This window comes from Doryrhamphus excisus, chromosome 8 (assembly GCF_030265055.1).
Source record: "Doryrhamphus excisus isolate RoL2022-K1 chromosome 8, RoL_Dexc_1.0, whole genome shotgun sequence".
In the NCBI taxonomy this organism is placed as follows: Eukaryota; Metazoa; Chordata; class Actinopteri; order Syngnathiformes; family Syngnathidae; genus Doryrhamphus; species Doryrhamphus excisus.
The window spans coordinates 16,439,264-16,457,659 of NC_080473.1; positions in this window are offsets into that span (position 1 = coordinate 16,439,264).

The window sequence follows — 18,396 nt, forward strand, 5'->3', positions numbered from 1 at the left end:
CTGCTGCCGTTAAGTCGGTTGTTCCTGGTCTGCTGCCGCTAAGTCGGTTGTTCCTGGTCTGCTGCCGCTAAGTCGGTTGTTCCTGGTCTGCTGCCGCTAAGTCGGTTGTTCCTGGTCTGCTGCCACTAAGTCGGTTGTTCCTGGTCTGCTGCCGCTAAGTCGGTTGTTCCTGGTCTGCTACCGCTAAGTCGGTTGTTCCAGTGCAACGTTCCAATGTCACCGTGCAGCTCCACACACTTCTGACAGCATTCTCATGAATGTGGCGTGTCTGCAATTTTGCACAGAATGTGGCCTTTCTAGATTACAGAGAAAGTTCTTCAGCTGGAAAAGACTCACCTTGCCGAGTGCCCTTGATCGCAAGGTCACACAGCCTCTTTGTGCAGCCAAAACATGATAGCGTCATGTGGATCGTCTCATCCTTGTGTTTCCTTTGGCTTCAAGCATCTGTACTGTATGATGGCCGTGGTTTGTTTGAGTGACACGAACAGTAACACACAATAGCAACACGTCCGAAAGGGAATAGGAAGAAGCAGAGCTTATTTAAGTATTTTTGTCTCGTAAGGTTGATGTCACTTCAAATAGCTCTGCTTTGACCTTAAATTTCACCAGACAGCTTTGTGTTCCCTCCAGCATTCCACTTGGAGGTAGGATGGATTAGGTAAACACAGCAGCGCTGGGAAGCTAGCGTATGTTCTCCATGCCTCAGCAGGGATGTGGGGAGGGCTACGTAGCACACTGGGGGGGGGGGGGTGCAGCACTGGGGTCTGCAGGGGTGTCTCAGTAAAGCATCTTGCCAAGTGTAATGATGTTAAGTCAACATGTGGTGCAAGAAAATTGGCCAATTGATTTGATAGTAGTCAATAAGCGTATGGTCCACTTCTGGTAAAAGAAGCAACTCATGGCCAAAAGTCCAGCGACTGTTTTTGATCTCTTCTAAGCTGTTATTAGTGGTAACTTCTCATGGGGCTTGCATCTTGGAGGTCCACTGATGGAGTACTAATAGAGCGAGTGGCACTTTGTCCTCCTTTATTTGTGTCAATGTGTTGTTGATTGATTGCTCTCCCATCGTTTCCTTTATTTTCCTGTCAAACAAAAGTCTTTTTTTCTGACGGAGGAGGGGTAAAAGGAGCGTACGCCCCGGCCCCCCTCCCTTCAGCATCCCACTCAGTTTTCTCCAGATGGCATCTGCAGCCCACACATCTGCATTGTGTGCCAATCACACACACCGACTCCCAAGAACCAACACACGCACACACACACACACACACACACACACAGTCTCGTATTAACTCACCAAACTTCAGGACAGTTTGAACAGACAAAAAAGCCAAAGATGGACGCTTTCTTTTCATGTTTGACATGTCATTGTGAAAAAGCAAAGTAAAAACATTGGATGAAGGGCGGTCCTTTCTGTTGACACCTGCTACCTGTGGCCGGGCCACCAGTATACCTAGAGATGGCATACTGGACTGGACTGGACTGGACAGTAGCAGTACTAAACAAATGAGTCCTGCAGCATAGACCAACAAGCAACTGGGCGTGTTTCATGTACAGCCTATAATATGTAGGCATGGATATTCATATCCTGTACCATAATGTCCATTATCGATATAAACGGTAGTAACCACACTGACTGACTCAATTAATGGTTATTAATACTTGCTGTTAATTTAGTGGCACTCAACTGTCTCACTGGCACTCAACTATCAGATGGTGTTACGCTTGATGTTAGGTTTTTTTGTTTTTGACGTAGCGCATTGGTTCAGGCTGAAACGCTTCAAAGTTTGGCTGTACTTCGCCTCAAAAGATACGGACTCAACCATTTTTGCCAAAATCAGTGCCATCAAACGAATAGTGTAACGAGCCAGCAGTTAATTACATTACAGGCTGAACCCTGACTGCTGATTGGTTGAGAAGAGAGCAAGCATTTGTGTAGTTGTGGGTTGGAGGAAATGGGTTCATTTTGAGTCGACTATTAACTCCATGGATGTTACTGTTTGTGCCAATAAAGAGTTTTTTACTTGAGCGGATCTTAGTGGTCCATTCAATGTCTGACTATATTCATTTAGCGTAGGAATGAGACACCAATGGCTACCTAGTTTTTCATTCTGGTTACCAGCGTTTACATCAGCACCAGAGGTTGGAGACCTGCACTCCCAGACATGAATCCCATCAAGCATTTCTAGGACGTTGTGTCCTTCTTTTCCACCACCGCTTTGTTGCACCACAGACTGGACAAGAGCTGACTGATGCCCTGCTCAAGGTCCAAGAGGAGATCTCAGGTGAACACCACCAAGCCTCATTTTGAGGCATCAACCTGTGATCTGAGTGATTCAGAATCCAGATCCCCATGGGTTAATCATTTGGATTTCTATTGATCGTTGTTATGTTATTTAGTCCACCATGGAACGAATACTGATTTATTTATGGAAACTGTAATATTTCAATCATTGAAATCGAGGATTTGTGATTAAAATTCTCCCTTCCTTTTTTAGCTGCGTACCTCATCAATGTGGGTGCTCGGTGTTCAGATGGTGATATCGACCAGACGTCAGCAGTCAAAGAGTGCCTGGGATCTTATCCAATCAGTCACTTGGCGTCACACATTGATTGCCGACTATGCAAAATCCACCCATTGCCCGCCCCCTCGTCTTCTTAGAGTTGAAGTCATTGTTTTATCTAAGCCTCAGCTCACTCCTGCTGCTCCGAGACCCCGAGGCTACTGGCCAACACCTCCGGATCCCCAACGTCACACAGAGTTCCTGGGGCCAAAGTGAGGAGGGCGGCCCCCGGGGGTCAAAGCAAGTGGGAGTCGGGAGAGAAAAGGCGGAAGATGAAAGAATCAGCAGGACAGCCATGTTAAACCACAACGTCCAAGATGAGATCAGATCTACTGGACTGGAAATTCAGTTGATGCAAGCACGCTTTTTGTGTGAGCCTGTGGGACTTATCTTATCTTATCTTATTGTCATTCAAATCTCCTTATCTTTGCAATGCTTTTGTTCGGTGGTCAAGCTAGCACCAAATGTGTGATGATCCCTGTCACATTTTCATTCTTACTGTATTTGAATTCTTATCCTGTGCCAGTGAAAGTGCATGCATCTTTTACATTTGTTTCCTTCTTAGCCTTTTCAAATGACCCCATCAAAGATGATGAATTGTGTTCATGTTTTACATTATATTAGTGCTCTGATTCATATCACACTTTTGTGAAAATTCAAAAAGTACATTTAGCAGTTTATTTCTATTGATGTGGATGTGTGTTGGTTTATGATACATTATGGGATTATGAAAAAAAAACATGCTCATTTCAGTTTAATACCATGAATACTCCATTTTAAATGAGACACTGCATGGTCATATTCACGTCTGGCACAAGCAGTACGTTTCAAGTATCCATTAACCATTCCCTAGTTTTCCTCCAAGTGTTCTACGCTAAAGGCATTTGGCAGCTGCAAAAGGAGAAAAAGGGGATTTAGAGAGACTAAGATATTTTATGGCATGGCGTCAGGTACTTTGGAACACTTCTTAATTGTTATATTTCAAATAGGTGGAGAAATGACAGCATGGAGAGGACATGGCTTGTATGTGTGCCTCCTTAAGGACATCAGCTGCAGTACTTCCTGTGTGTACACAAACGCATGTCATCAAACGTCAAGTAGAAGTTTCCCCTATAGTATTACAATCTCACAACCACATTTGACGGTAATATTATTTTGTGCATATAAGTCATGTTAGGACCGAGGAGACCAACAGAAGGCAGTGGGAGTTTAAAAATACCCAGAGAACATTTGGTCTTTCAGCTGCTCCTCTCCGACTAAACGGTGTTAGAGAAAGGTCCACAAGAAGTGTTGAGTTTTTAAGAAGAAATGTAATCAGGTCAGTCAACAGGTTCTCATACCCAATTACCATTTGGTCCTATATACCGTCTCAGCTTCAGTCAACTTGCGGCCCATTAGACCAGACTGTTTATGTGTACATAAAATGGTTGAACGTACCAGACTGCATACATACCCGACATAGCTCAGGACCATCTGTTACAGTAAAGTATTACCACAGACCGTGTACTGTATAGCATATCATGCAGTTTTACCTTTAAATAAACTAACAGTACAATCTGGCTGCAAAGAGGCCCATGAGGCAAAGTACGGCAAGTGAAGGATGTATACTGATTGTGTATTGACAAGGTCAAATTATTGGAAATTATATATAAATATTGTCTACGGCCACTCCAGCTTGTACTCCACCTCTCATCCGAAGTCAGCTGGAAAAAAAAAACAAAACATGCAGGCATTTGATCTCTTTGGAAGAACAGTAATGACAAGCACCTTTCCTCAATGCCCAAAGCAACGTCTTCTGGTCAGCAATTGCCTCTCCGTCCCCCGTGTCTCTTTTTTTCTAGTTTATGGCCTGCTTCCTGCTCTTGTTCATTCTCTTTCTGCAGCTTCCCTTTCTTTTTTGCATGAGCTTCCTCTCTGGAGTTCAACATCTTGTAGGTCCCTTAGAAATAGGAAATAGAGGAATTCATGAAGGTAGGGGTTATGGCTGCTGTGGCGGGGTGTCACGTGTCATTGATGAACGTTTCTTTCCTGTATTTGATCAGGAAATGTGCAAATTTAACAATCTGCCCTTAATAAAGTTTTTAAAACGATTTGAATGATACAGACAATACATTTAGAATACCGATCAACAAATACCAATACCAATCATCCATGAGGGAAATTGGTACCGATAACAATCAGATGGATTTTCATTTTTCAAATTTGCTATCGGCTATATGATATAAAAAAGGGAACCATAAATCACCTTCATTTCGACAAAATGGTGAAACATGAGTGAAGGAAAGCCAAGTAGGTTGGAGATGCTCCTGCAGGCTGCATGCTTCCATAGCACCAACCAGAGGTGAAAGGCATTTAGCATATGTGGAAATGGACCGATCTGGATTAGTGGTAGGAGCATCCCTGATCTTTTTTACACCCTGGACAGGTGGCCAGCCAATCCCAGGGCACTTATAGACAAACAACCATTCACACTCACATTCATACCTATGGACAATTTGGAGTGGCCAATTAACCTAGCATGTTTTTGGAATGGGGGAGGAAACCATGCATGCACATGGATGTAATACATAATATTTGAATGTAAAGTTCCAGCACTTGATATGTAAGAGTGACAATGACTGAAGCTTCCCAACCAAAGAGGCAAAGACTTAATATTCTGGTCTGGCCAGCTAATTAATTCCTCTTCTTGTCTTCTCTTCCCACGTCCTTCAACCTCTCAGAGCCGCCCGGGTTTTTGATGGCCAAGGTGGGTGAGCTAGGGCTGAGCATGGTAATCACCTAAAGGTGGGCTGGTTGCTATGGCGTTCCATTTCTTATTGAGCTGCACGGAGAGAAAACAAGCGAGAGATGTGAAGGGTGCTGACACACATCACACATACAACATTATGGCGCATCACTTTCATTCGTCCTTTTTTCAACATTTCACCCTTAATCTCAGTCATTATTGAAAGCGACTCTGTACATAAGGTCTACAACATGTGTCATGTCTTGCACAGTAAGTGTGACGTGAGGAAAAAATGCATACATGACCTGAGTGCTGAAACTAAGACAGCTAAGATGTCCCAAATAGAGCACAGCCATTAAACTGACAGTCAAGCACAGCCAAATACTCACATACACATGAAGAGCAGGAAGAGCAAGAATAGAATGAAGACGGAAGGTAACAACACCGTGTCAGAGTCGCACCAAACATCGAGCTGCAGTGTTCGATCCCCACGGACCCAAATTCATCCAAACTGGCTTTTACCCGAGCAGCCAATCAGGGTGGGAAGCAGAAAGAAGAGGTTGGTTCTGATCTACCAGACGTGTGTATCCTAATCCTTACACGGTAATGTCACAAATGTAACTTCTATTCCTTCTCTCATGGCCCAACTTGTCCCACATACACACTTTAGTGATGCACACACACACAGGTAGCGACTGTGTGCCAAAATAGCAATTACCATCCCACACTGGGAGATGGAAGCAGCTGGCCTGGACCAGCCGCCTGCTATTACTTAGGTGTAATCGCATTGCGGTGTCTCTATCCAATATGGAGAAGAATGGCAGTATGTATTTGTGGGTTATGGAGGTTCATCTGCATTGGAGATGAAGGTAGAAGTACAGTGTGTATTCTCATTGTGTTTGTACGCAAAAGGTATTTGAACTTGTTCCATTCTTGTCAAATTGGCAGGCAGGCAGAATCGACAAGATGGGCTTGAAAAGATAATATTGTAGGGCTGGAAAGGCCATGGACGCGTTTAGAATACAAATGAGCTACGTCACGTCACACAAGTATGATGAGATCATAAAAAGTTGATGAAATGACAGCACTTGTACAAGATTAGGAATATGTAGCACGTAGCAACACTCACAACAGAACGTATCTGGCAAATAATAATTCTCATTGAGCAAATGTTGAGCGCCTTGCAAGTCATATTTGCAGAGTATCTGAAGATGGCTGTCACGTTCTCTGAAGCCCAAATGAATATCCTTGGTATGATACCATGGTGCCAGAAGTTCTTAGCATTCACACACGATTTCATCTTCATGACCCCAAAACATGTTCATCTGGTTATTTTTGCTGGAAAAAATAACATAGAAAAAAATTTGTATTAATAAATAAGTGGCAGCTTACAATGTAATTCAAGTGCTGTACAGGAAAGAATCATACAATCATCCCATAAAAACAGAATCATTCTAAAATCATACAATGCAATTCCATCATTAATTCCATAAAACAAAGCAAAACATTGAAAAGTGCTGATAAAATACCCATGGTGGTGACCTTTTTAAGTTTAGAAGAAATAAATGGGTTAGCTTGCTAACTGGCTAACTTTGCTAGCTTACTGGCTAGCATCAAGAGTCGAGCAACATATTTTAAACAAGAAATAATTGTAATGTACAGGTGACTATAGGGGTCTTTAATAATGTTTAAAAAAAACATATTTAGAATGTTTACAACCAAAATTTCCATTCATTGACACTGAATCCGGGTCTGAAACCAATGAACTGATTAACATGAGATTACTGTATTTTATATTACTGTATTTTGTACACCTTTTATGATCATTATGGTTTATATTTTAGCATCTGCTGCAACTTGAACCACCAGGGACTTGGGCCTGCATCAAACGTATTCGAACACGGAATCAACTTGCAGCTCAAAGCAGGTGCAGACTTTCCTTGGCCCCCCATGTATACGGATATACAACTGGAGTGAACCCCCCCCCCCCTTGTGGTCTAACCTCAACTACAACCAGTCTCTCCAGTTCCTCCTCAAAGGTTGCAGGTTTGTTGCCCCATCTGTCTCTGCGTGGATGGAAGTCAAGAACCCTCATTGCGGCGTTCAGATCCCCACCCCCCCAACAAGGTCCACCCCCTATCAGTTTCCCCCCTTCTCTCTATCTAGCTCTCTCCCTTCGTATCTAATCACAGTCCATTAGTCAGCCCATTAAAATTCCTTTGTCCAATTTGGGAGGAATGTTCCCGTGTGGAAAAACAGAGCGAAGCCACAATGGTGCCTTTTCAAATCGCTCTTGACTTTTATTACTGACAGTCCCAGAGTCGTGCCATCCACCTCCGAGCTGCGTCTTTCACTTCCTCTCGTGTTTACGTCCTCGCCCTTTCTCGTGAGCTGTACGCCCGACACTAATGGCGGCTTTAGTACACAATTTATAAACCTAGACTACACTCCACAGGGGAAAAGTAGGTAGACTGTGCCTATGCTATGTGTGCCTATGCTATGTGTGCCTATGCTACATGCGCCTATGCTATGTGCGCCTATGCCACGTGCACCTATGCTATGTGTGGCTATGCTATGTGCACCTATGCTATGTGCACCTATGCTATGTGTGCCTATGCTACGTGTGCCTATGCTATGTGTGCCTATGCTACCTGTGCCTATGCTGTGTGGGCCTATGCTATGTGTGCCTATGCTATTTGTGGCTATGCTATGTGTGCCTATGCTATATGCGCCTATGCTACGTGCGCCTATGCTACGTGCACCTATGCTACGTATGCCTATGCTATGTGTGCGTATGCTATGTGCACCTATGCTATGTCCTTCCTGTGTGGTGTCCTTCCTGTGTGGTGTCTATTGAATTACCTTGAACCTGAATTCTGATGAGTGGGATTGAGAATAGTTGACCAAACTGTGGGAATCGCTCCTGACACGGCTGACATCCCAACCACACAAGTCGACGGTTTTATCAGTCAGCTCCTGGGACAGCAGCAGCCAATGACAGGCAGGTATGACAGCCGAGGACATGCTGATAATGTCTAATTCCAACTGGCACCGCATGTGGTTGGCTTCTCCTAGGACAGTTTCACCCACACTACACTCCATGTGACTACTGGTTTTGGCACCGGGGGTCTTCCTTTGGACCTTCCACCCTGCCTTGACCAGGATGGGGCTCTCCATGCGTGTCCGTGTGTTTTATGATGGATGTTCAGTGCTTTGTTATCTGTCCACTAACAGATAGATGCTAACAAGTAGATGCTAAGTAGAAGGCAAGGTGCATACATAGTCACCAATACGCCTGACTCACTGTACATTATTGCCAGTGACTTAAGTCAGTGACTTAAATATCCCCCGATCGGCGGTACACCAGGGCTTGTAAAGTTGGTGCTCAGCCAAAGGTGACGAATAGGAATAGATTGGCTCCGTGACTAAAAGTTCAGACAAGTTGAAATATCTACAGTACAACGTCATCTGAAGCAGTTTGCAATCAATATTATCTAATAACGTGACGAAAAACAAATAAAACTACAAAACATAATAGATGGTTGGGAATCATTTCATATAATCGAATGGAAGAAATACTACAATTGAATGTTCAATGTAGGACAGTGCTTCTGGTAATGGTTAGGCCAGCAGAGAAGGCCTGAGTGCATCCCTGTTGGGTAGAAAGATAACAAAGAAGCATATTTAAACCCCAGGATGGATGGACGTTTCAACCTTGCATCTGAAGTAATGGCGTCGTTGTCCCTCCTTCCCCACAGTAGTCTTTCTATTTATTTTGTCCATTTCTAGCGTGACGTGTAACAAATGAGAAGAGAAGTGCAAAAGCTTGGTGTAGCAACCGGCTGGTTGTGAGGGATCCTCCTTTACTGTCCGAGCCAACGACCATCACACAGGAACTGAGCTGTCTCTTCAAAGAACGAGACATGTCAACACTACTTCTCCAGCCAAGCTCTTGGACAAAGTCTGGCCCGCTGGGCAACTACCTGTCAACAAGCTCTTTTATCGCCCTGTCCTCCATTCACACGACCCCCGCTCTTAACGTGCAGATAACTACTGTAGAATGGGGGGTTTGTCAGCCACAGGAGAAGTTTGGAGGTCTTCCCTGCTGATGTTCACTCCCTCATTTTGGTGTTAAGCTGATCTTTTGTCTTCCTGTGTCCTCACATTAGCATTGCACTTTGTTGGGCTTCGTTTGGCTAATTGAAGGATGTTTATTGAGTAATGCATACGGTTACCAAACAAAGAAGGGGGCGGGGGGGGGGGGGGGGGGGGTGATATTCCACGGATAAGCAGACCTACTGGCTGCAGAAGCTAAAGGAGGTCAAATTATTTTAGTCTGTTGTCTAAACAATTAGACACAGCAGCTACAATCTCCAAGTTAGACGTAATTAGTGTCCTAATTAACTCCGACATGACACAAGTCTAGCTAGTTCCTGCAGTCGCATACGTATGCTAGTCTCAAAGATGAAGTTAAACTACCAGTGGCTCATTCAATCAGTCAGGGTTCCTTTGATCGGAGAAGTTGGGTTTGTCTTCATGGCAAGCTCTTTGATTTCACTATGAAAGAGTGAATATGGGCATATCATCTTCCATCTGTCACATGCTTATAATACAGGATCATATCGATGTACAATATAGACACTAGCACCTGAAAAGTCATTTTCAAAGTGATTTGCTGCTTGGTCAGAGCCGATGCTTCTGGTGTTTGTTGGAGGCCATGGGGAGGATTTCCACATGCAGAAGCTCAGGAGGAGGTGAGAACGAATGACTTAACAATGGCTTGAGCATTGAAGCTTGTGAGAGAACACACAGTGGGGGGGGTGTTGGCTGATGTGTGCCTGTCTATATGGAAAAATCAGCTGTACTACCACCATATATATATTTTGCAGTTTAGTTATATTTACTGTTAGAAGAATCGTGCTGTAAAACTGCTAAGAATTTGCAACCAGGTTTCTTTTAAAGGGGACCTATTATATTAGTTCCGCTTGTCCGACCTATAAATGTAGTTAGAATGTTGTATCGTCGTGCTAAACCATGCCAACATTTCAGATAATGACGTTTGCGCATTTGGAGTTGAGCCCTGAAGGAAGTTTGGGATGACTCAAAGCTCTCCACCCTCCCCCAAACTCTGCTACTTTGTTTACAAAACAATCTCAGGCAGACGTTATTATATTTGGTGATTCCCAGCAACAAAAATAAAAATTATTTGTCAACAGCATTTCACACTGAACTGTTTATGTGAACATGAACGTGAAATATCCACCAAACTGTTGCCTGATCCCTCACTTCCAGCTTCTCAACTCCGCCGCACCAATGGCGCATCTGACAAAGTGTGTCCGACAATCGGCGCTATCCCTCGGGCAGGCGAGTTTGCCACACGGCCGGCTTCTCCTACGAGTTCATACACGGTAAGTTGGGGGTCTCCAGCCAATAGCTGCTGAGCTCCCAGTAGCTCCTAAACATTCTTATGTTAGTGACTTTACTCATTTATTATCAAGTCTTGTACCCACTATATCAGAAAGTGGGTTAGCTCGTACTTAGTACGACCAATCACAGCGGAGTGAGCGTGCCCAGAGGCGGGCCGTGGGCGGAATAGAAAGAGAAAATACGATCATCAATTTATTGAAAAAGTGAAATCAAACTGATTCATAACTGAAGTCACAATTTTCAGTAAATTCACTGCTTTCTATTTTTTGCTCCTCTTTCTACTTTTTTCTGCATGCAATCTGGTTAGCATCTTTGGTAGAAATGTTTGTCTTAGCTAAAACGTTATTTCTCCTCATCTGTGTCAATCACTAGCGATCCATAACTTGATGCTGGGATTCTCACCTTGCTGTCAATCAACACAAGCTGGCTGCCTGCGGTGGCAGGTGCCTGTGAGCAAACACAAACACAGCAGTATTTGTTCCTCACCATCCTTGCATAGCTAAGTGACCTCATAAAGTGCAGCGCAGTCGTAGCCATCATGCCTGTGGTGTTAGTTCTCCGTGTTTGGCCTTCGCTATTAAGTGACGCCCTGCTTGGAGTATGTAGTGACAAAGACATAACAAGATCAGTCCAGGGAAGGATTTCACAGGAAAGACAAAGAAATGGTCTTCGATCCTGCCGATATATTAAATGTGGGTGAAAGTAATAACTTGAAAATATAAATGGTAGTAGTTTCCGTTGTAGGGGGCGTCTCTCGTAGGCTTTTATTAGGCTTTCATTCCTCCCAAGTTTCCAAATGGACGGAATCATGCTGCAATAGTTGCATTAATGACACTCATTTGCATTAGCATTAGCATCCTACCCAGACCCCTTTCTTCCAAGCATCCTGAGGCCAGGATAGCCTACTGTGCTTGAACGCAGCACTGACCAACAAGTTAACAACCCCGACTTTAGATGCCGAGCGCGATATAAACTTGTCAGTCATACCTGGCAACTTTTGCATTGTGGAAAAATAAAGGAAAATATTTATGCACCCTCCACCTCGTTTGGCTCAATGTAGCCAAGAAGCATGTGAAGAATCACATTTCAGCCAAATATCATTTTTATAACAACGTCCAAAACATCAAGCTAAAATGTATTAGATTAGCGTTGGCTGCTTTGTTAGCATTGTAGCATAAGCATACCCAATAGCAGCATAAGCTACTTCTCAGGGCTACTGAGCTACAAATGAAGCATGACTCAGGTCGTCCTAACCAGCTTTTGCCGTAGCAGGAAGCTGAGAAGGAGAACTTCTCCTTATTCTATCATCTATGGAACAACCTGCTACCTCTACGTCTGAAGCAGGAAGCTGAGAAGGAGAACTTTTCCTTATTCTATCATCTTCTACCTCTACGTCTGAAGCAGGAACTCCAAGGCAGTTCCGTGTTTGTTTGTGTTTGCCACATCTGGCATGGGCTGCAAATCCAAGCCATGTGGCAGAAGGCCCTTTACGCTGTTGTCATGAAGGTGACAACCAATTGCCAGGTCCCTCACACTAACCCCCGCCCAATGGAGAAGACAGATTGCATTGTGGGGGGTGAGTATTAATTCTTTCTACTGACGTTCTTGTGACAGATGTTGGAGGCAGAGTTAGCTTTAAAGACCTGGTCCACGTCTGTTGCATGCGTGACCTTAACATGCTTATCCACGGAGGCTCACCCCCACTCGGATCACGGGTGACCAGGGTCCTGGTGGAGTGTCAGGAGGTGTCAGAACAATGTTTACCTATCAAGATGGATGAGAGAAGAGGAAAAACATTTCATCTCCTCCTCCATCAGTCTTTGACACAAGCAAGCTTCCTCCCTGGGTGTTTATCTCGTCTCCTGCTGGCCATCTTGCTGCTAAACTTAACAAGCTAGATCTAGATTTGGCAAAGTCCAAATTAGTAGATGACCCTCATTAAGAGAAAGTGGCTATTCTGCTATGAAAGCATCTCCTGGATGAAGATATTGAAATGATATTCCAACACTGACTTGGCAAGGGAGTGTAAAACAAGGCCTTTAGCAACCAGGGAACGTCTGCTATGTTTCTACTGTATACTGTATATATTGGCGTATTTGTATTGCATAGGTTCACAAGCATCTTATGGCGTATGATGATACAAGACAAAGTATTTGGCAGCACAATAATGTAGAATAATGTCTATAATGCTTGCTCAGTATAAGCCAGATTACATTTACATACATTACATACATTACATACATTACATACATTACATACATTACATACATTACATACATTACATACATTACATACATAATACAGATTACATACAGTCATATAAATACACGCTCGACCAAGCTAACATACTCAAGCACTTTTGCAAATTTTTGCAAATTTCCCCACTGAGGGACGAATGAAGGCATATCTTGTCTTTTGTGTTCCCTCTCCAGTGACAATGTTGCCAGATGGAAATGATCAATTATTCTACCAGAAGCTTAATATGAATGTATTTTTAAAAATGATGGTACATACCCGATTTGATGTTGCCCAGGATCATTTGCCACATTCAATTATTATATCATATCATTGAGTTTTACCTTTAAAGAAACCATTGGACCTAAGCTGCCAATGGCAGAACAGCGCCCCCACCTGGATGTTGGCGGCACGCAAGACGATGCTTTCCTAATGGCCGTGTATTGACATGGTTGTACATGATGTGATTTTTTGGATTTATTGATCGTACAGACGGTGAACTTATTGTACAAATATGATCATTATTGCACGTCTGGCAACGCTGCTGAGAGATGAAATGTTCCATGGTTGCCTGGGCTTTGGGACAACAGAACAATTCCAATGTGAGAGGAGGAGATGCTAAAGCCAGTCAGCTGCTCTCATGTTCACCGTGCATTGAACCAGGGTTAGTCTGCATGACTGATATACCCGCACACGCAAACAAGTCAGCAAGGGCGCATTAAAAAGACAAATGTGTGAGAAATTGTCATAAATTATACATGTTGGGAAAATATCTGCAAAATATCAGCATACCGTGAAATTACGCAGAAGCAGGAGTTCTTGGGGCCTTGGCCAGAGCAAAGCTGAAAAACCTTCAAATGACTAAGTGGGAACAAGGTCACTAGTTCCAGATTGCAATATGTCAACACACAAATATCATACAGTCATACGTACAATCTGTCTGGATCAGCTCTGATGATTGGTTCAAACGTAGCATGTGACCAAAGGTTCGATTGCCCTGATTTGGAAAATGTAGCCAATGGGCGGCACCCCCTCTTTGCCCTGGGCTCACAGCTGAGGTGCTAATTTAAGTACCAAACCACCATTCAACTGTTCTTCCACCCTCCCCCCCCAACCCTCCATTACCCAGAGTGAAACCAAACCGTGGAGGAATTGTGGCTAAAGAGACAATTTACCGGTAATAAGTATAACAAACGTACGTGACCTCTAGCCTGGCAGACTCAAGTGAAGCAACGAGACAGCAGCTAAATCAACTGTGCAGAATGGGAGCGCAATCAGCAGTCCGATGTGAAGTCCGACTCCAATTCCCAATCACCAACACCACAAGCCGTTAGCCATGGAAGCCTGCAGCCGCCGCGTCCAACACAAACTAACACTTGGATGTGATATTCCCTGCGGCACGGTGAGCGGCTTTGCTTGGCACGCTAGACAATGAAAGTACGGAATATCCACCAGGATCCGTGGAGCAGCATCCTGACTCCCAGGACTGCATCTGGAGCATTTGGCCACAAACCATTAGAGTTAGCCTCGGCCGGGTTCACTCCTGCATGCAAATACGGTCCACGTGCCTGAGATAACAACTCCTCCTTTATTGTGGTTCATTGGTTCCAGACTCCATTGTGATGAGTAATTCTCCCATCTCGGCATGAAAGAACACCCTAATAGTCGTCTTTATGCTCATGTTACCAAATGTAGCAGATATATAATCAGAGAAAAGAAGCCATTCATAAAACTTCTGCTTCTATTGGTCCAAGTAAAGGTGTTGCGGACATATGAACAGGAAGTGATGTCAGGGTTCAGAGTTGAGTTTTAGTTGGATCACGGCCACAACGGTAGCCTGCGTTGCTATTATGATGATGATGATGTTATTATTATGTGCATTACCTGCAACATAAGCCTGTTGTTCATACGATCAAGTGTGGTTCTTGTCTCACGGAACAATTACTGTCACCTAGTAAGATACTCACAATTTCAGGGCTTCATTTGTCTTCCTAATTGCTTGTATTTTATATCATTTTGTCGTTTTTATGCATGGAACTGCCAAAGCTGGCCACTGCCAGTCAAACCACGCCAAAACAACATCAGCAAACTCAACTGTCCTCTCTGCTTGTATCCATTCTCCTCCCGCACCGACAACAAAGGTCATCTTCTCATTTTGTGTAGAAGTGGTAAGTTTTTGCCGTCTTCGTCCTTCTTCCCCCCCGTCATTTGAAACACTGACTTGAGTTTAGAATATGTACATTTGGGAGGCTAGCTAGTTTGCTCACTAGCGTGTTATGCTAGCATTGGCTGTCTGTGATGTGATGCAATGTGATGTAAACCAGGGCTAACGCGAGTGTAAAACCTGTATTTAGAAAGCCCGAAACAGGTTTTCTATGAAAATAGTACTTAATAGTACAGAAATAGTACTTAATTGTACAGAAGTAGTACTTAATAGTACAGAAATGGACTTATTGCGGTCTGGTTTTGAAACAATTAACCGTGATAAACGAGGGCCAGTTGTTAATCAGATGTCATTAAGAAAGCCAATAGGGTGTACCGCTCTTCTTCCATGTACTTTGATACCAAGCGTACACCATAAGCCTGTACTATTTCTTCAACTACTCCTTATTCCTCCATAAATTGATTGCTCAAAGGTTTTGGCGTTGTGCTTAGGTACAAATGTTTAGTTTGAGGACGCAGACGTCAATCCGTGTGAGACGCAGACACGACGAGAACACACACGGCGTGCAGAGGGCAGGAGGAACACCCAAAACACAAATGACCCATGCAGGAGCTAAGTTTAGCATCTGCTCAGACTCTTGACACCGAGCTGCTCAGTTGGCCTGAAGCTAAGTTTCAATTCTGCACACAAGCACGGATTCATGCATTATTCTATATGTCTATATGTCTATATGTCTATATGTCTATATGTCTATATGTCTATATGTCTATATGTCTATACTATGTCTATATGTCTATATGTCTATATGTCTATACGTCTATATGTCTATACTATGTCTATATGTCTATATGTCTCTTTGTCTATATGTCTCTATGTCTATATGTCTATATGTCTATATGTCTATACTATGTCTATATGTCTATATGTCTATACTATGTCTATATGTCTCTATGTCTATATGTCTCTATGTCTATATGTCTATATGTCTATACTATGTCTATATGTCTCTATGTCTATATGTCTCTATGTCTATATGTCTATACGTCTATACGTCTATACGTCTATACGTCTATACGTCTATATGTCTATATGTCTATAGTTGTGGACAGGCAATTACTTTTCCATCAGCCCTTAAACATATGACTTTCTGGGAGAAATATATACTGTATATACGTATATATATGTATGTATGTGTGTGTATATAGTATATATTTAGCTTGGACATCATTAACAGCATGAAGATGGTTTGAATTAGAATTGAAAAGCTGCCAGCAAAACAGTTAATCACACATATCACATCAATTATTAAAAACAAAAATAATCATCTTTAAGTGTAAACTGCTTTCATTTTGTATTCCTGATTATCCGCCAGCACGCAGCCCCGATCTAAACCAACCTGAAGTGAACACGAAGCCTGGTTAGAGTTTCTATTTCAAGCTACTGTATTTTTCCTACTCGCTGTAACTATTTCTGTCGCTTTTCACATGAACAGGCTGAGCTCGATACGATGAACGCCTTCAAGCAGACAAAGCGTCTGGAGATTGTCAGCCTCTGACAGCTGACTTTTAGCCGCATCAACAAGGGACGGCTCCTGCACCAAGCCAGCGTCCCACATGCAAAACTAGACATTTTCTTTCACATTACACGGTACCGCACTTTGACAGTGACTGCTGTCAACTAAAACAAGGAAAACATTGCGTAGGTATCGCAGCTAAGTATCCAACGTACGCATTACTGAGTATGTCGGAATAAAAACCAATGGAGGACGATCGATGATAACAGCTGTTAGTATCAATACTATGAGGTCAATATTTTTCACTTCTCTTCTAGTATGTTTATTTTACAAAAATGTGTTTTTTTTGTCATTTTAATAAAATATTTGGTTTGTAGTTTTGCTCACTGATTTTGACTTTATTTACTCAAAAAATGTATGTAATAAATAATAAGAATAAATGTACATAATAAAATGTAAATAATAAATTAGGATTGTCAATAATGAGTTAACTGAGGTAACTAATTAATTTCATGAATAATGTTTCATTTTTCCCGTAATTAAGCCATACTCATCATCAAAGAATAATAAGTGAATATTCTTATCAGCATTTATTTAAGTAAAATCCCAGAAATTCCACTCCAAACATGGGAATTCAACCTAAAAACAGACCAAACGCAAATCTTGGACCTTGCTGGTGATTAATCATGATTAATTAATCTGGTTAGAAATTTTAGTCATTAGCCATACTTATTATACACTCTTTTTATTATTCAAGTTAGAGTGTATTACTATTATTACTACTATTATTACTCATGTATTGTTTTCTTTCAAAGATGTAAAACTTGTTCTACGTCCACTAAAGGCCTATCTCGCTGACATATTATTATATTATTATATTCACAAAGCCAATCCAAAATGTGCAGTTGAAGTGTATTTACTGTATTTACTGTATTTACTGTATAGACCAACCAAAAATGGGAGGAAATTGACTAATCTTTTGTGATCTTGCAAAATGTTCATGATTTAAAAAAAACCCTCACTTGATTAGCGGCAGGGCTGTCAAACGTGTCATCTGCTGCTGAGCGACGAGGATGACATCCAAAAGAGACGACAGCTCCTTTGTGTTTGGGACCAGCCTCCCTGTGATATTCATTCATGGAGACATTAACGCAATTGTGTCACATGACATGTATGAAATCCAAAACAATGCCGCGCCGCCTCAGCCTATTTAGGAAGTGACAGGCTGACAATGTGCCGGGGGGGCGAGGGGGGCAGTGGAGGGGGGCAGTGCAGTGGCGACGGAGGTTTATGTGAAGGTTATTTTGATCATGATTAGTTTTCAATAAATCCTTTGAACATTTTAAATAAGGCAGGACCCAGGTGCTGTTCTTTGCTGGCTTGTTCCGGGTTGCTATGGTAACTGCTCAATAAACACATCATTTCATGAAACATAACACTAATGAGACAACCTTGGCAGCTTCAACTTAAGCCTGGATTATGCTCCCTCGTCAAGATGCCAGCGTCTAGGCCGGCTCGTTATTCCTCCTTCAAACCATCCTGCATCCTTGCATGACGTGCATCCCCAAAGAAGGGCTGTGATTGGTTGGTTTGCACCACATTATTTCCTGTCTATATGAACTCGTACAGCACACTTTTGCGTATGCCTTCTCAGATGAATATTTACAATAAAACTTTTCTTTAATTGCTGACTGTCAACAAAGGTACAGGCTAAGGAGGTGAAGACGTGGTGACAACGTAGTAGAATGGCGCCACTTTCACAGGGTAGGCT